This window comes from Cupressus sempervirens, chromosome 4, assembly GCF_028749045.1.
Source record: "Cupressus sempervirens isolate cs-2001-9-10 chromosome 4, ASM2874904v1, whole genome shotgun sequence".
Lineage (NCBI taxonomy): Eukaryota > Viridiplantae > Streptophyta > Pinopsida > Cupressales > Cupressaceae > Cupressus > Cupressus sempervirens.
In genome coordinates this window covers 592,635,052-592,637,823 of record NC_143121.1, presented here as the reverse complement: position 1 = coordinate 592,637,823, position 2,772 = coordinate 592,635,052, and positions in this window count along the sequence as shown.

Here is a 2,772-nt window from a genome sequence, read left to right as displayed (position 1 = left end):
GCAATGATTTGAAACAAATTTGACCACTGCAAGCGAATTTGAAACTCAATTTACATCTTTCTGCCAACTGTCAATTTTGCATCAGGAGGCCCGTTGACTGCCCTTGAAAACTGACCCAAACCTCTGGTCAGGCTCTAAAAATAGGCACACTAATTCTCTATTCCACATATTATCAACCTGCCGAATCTCGTCTCATGACAAATTCTAAGATATTGACCGTCAAAGTTGAATTCTCGGATTTATCTGCAAGCAAACACGTCAGAAAGCAATAAACTGGGTTTGGATTCGGCTCAGAAAATTGGGCAAATGAACACATGGGGAAATGAAAACTAGGGCATTAAAACTCTGTCACGAGGACAATATGAATCTGCGATTTGGGCTCACGACGAATAACTAGGTGCATTTGGAAAGCGTCTAAAATGGGCTACCTGGATTTGCAGGACAGGAAACGATGACAACATAACAATTTTTACCAACGGAATGACCCTGGAAAAGTGTGCAAATGGATTCGTCAAGATTTGAAAACTGACACACTTGGAGTATTTTTAGTATAGAACATAGGGAAACAAACCATTTGATCTCATCTATCACGGATCAAGAGATATGATGTCACGAACAGGGGTTCCAATCAATCTGCAAATGTTGACACTACTAAAAGTTAGAAATTCCATTTGGAATCGCGTTTAAAAACTGATCAAATGGATTTGTCAAGGGCTGAAACTTGAAACATGACAAGTCTTTGACATCTACAATGCAACGCAAAAGGAATTTCAAAATTTGGGTCAACTAGTCAAAAGTTACAACATGTCAAACAGGGCTTCCCAGAATTATGTGTAAAGTGCATCAGCATGAAAACAGTAACTGACCAACTTTGAGGGATTCAAAACCTAGTCAAACGGACTCGAAATGACTCAAAATCTGAAACATAGGTTTTTGGATATGGATATTAGGTACTCTCAAAGTGGTGAGTTATGATACAATTTTGGACAAAAGATATTCGGGTTCAAACACAGCCTCCTATCACTGTTTGACATGGGCAGAATTGCAAATTTGACAAATGCTTGAAACAGGACTTCGTCAAATGACTCAGAAACTCAATTTAACTGCATGAAACACTTAGGCATGTTGAATGAAAAGTTCTAGGAGCATAAAACACCTCATAGGGTTCAAAGGTACAGCCGGGTACAATCTCATTTAAAAGTATTTATAGGGCTAATTTTTCTCAACAGGGCTCAAAATTGACCATGCTATTTTTAGCGCCAACAGTGGCTCTGTTTGGGGATGCATGTCCCTTGTGGGCATGGCAAGGATTCAGATCTCTGGAGGAAGCAGACCATTCCCGAAAACTTCAAAACTCTTCTTGAACAGCTTATTGAAAGCAAGGAAACAACTACAACTACCAAGACTATGTACACACGATGGCCCCGAGCCACCGAACTTTAGCAAAATTGTTTACCTCTGTCATAAACATGGTTCTCATCTGAACTTTCATGATGTAAACTAAAAATTCTTCTCCTATCAGTCTCACCAATCAGATTCTCATTCTGAATCAACTCATTTAGCAAAACTGAATCTAAACCTTGACTTTCACAATGAAAATAAAAACTATATTCATCTTCAACCGTTAGCTCATTATGAAAGTTTTGATTAGCATGCTCAAAAATATCAGGCTGAAACTGAAAACCTTCTCTAACAAATGACTCATGCATGCTATCATTTTCGAATATGAAGGCTTCATATTCAACTTGGGGAAAGGGATCACACATACCTTGAAAATGTGTTTCCTTATACATAACCAGACGATATTCAAACGAACATTCTGACTTGTACTCACATATATCATCAATGTCAAAATCTGAGACTAATCTATAATCTTCAAATGGTTCTTCACAATCAGCAAACAAATTAGTCTTCACATCGGAGAGTTCATCATGAATCTCACTGCAAGGTATAGGTAGATTTTCAATAACCGTCTTATTAAACACCTTGTTATCATAATCAGATGCAACATCATGATCATATTCACTGTCATATTTGGAAGAAGAACAGTTTGACCTCTTACAGCAGTAAGACAAAGTATCATCATTAAACTTATTCTCTTCTAAATCTAAACTATCCATGTGTTCTTCAAAAAGAGGATTGATAACTCCATGCAAAGCGCCTTTATAGACATTAGGACAAGTGATGTGCTGATCAACATCAAGCTCCTCACCATATAACGGATTAGTGAAAACTTTAAAATCATTTCTAACATCACTATCATGGACACTTTCAACATATGAAGAAAAATTAGAACTACATGAAGAATCAACATCCACTCCGTCAACGAAGCATGTAGAAAATAGATCAAAGTTACTTTCATTGTCTTCATATAGGTGATTCAAATGTCTTGTAAGAAAATAATCATTTATCTTACCAAAAGGTGCTGATGCATTAATCTCAGAGTCAATCACGTACTGATCATCATTACACTCATCCTCAAGACACTCTTCTCCACAATTAGGCAATACGTCTTTATGGATAACCTCTTTGTCTTCATATTGTGTAGACACATTTTCTTCATAACTTTCAATCTCAAACTGGTTTACACAATTCTGATATGGAAACTCACTTTTAGATTTAGAAACAGCATTCGTACCTTTATTAGCAAGAGAACACTCACTTCCATCATTGCTCTCTTCTTCCCAATCAGCATCTAATTCACATGAAGACGGACACATACTAGCACTGTCCTCTTGTTGACTTGAGTAATAACTCTCATCATCAGCTTCA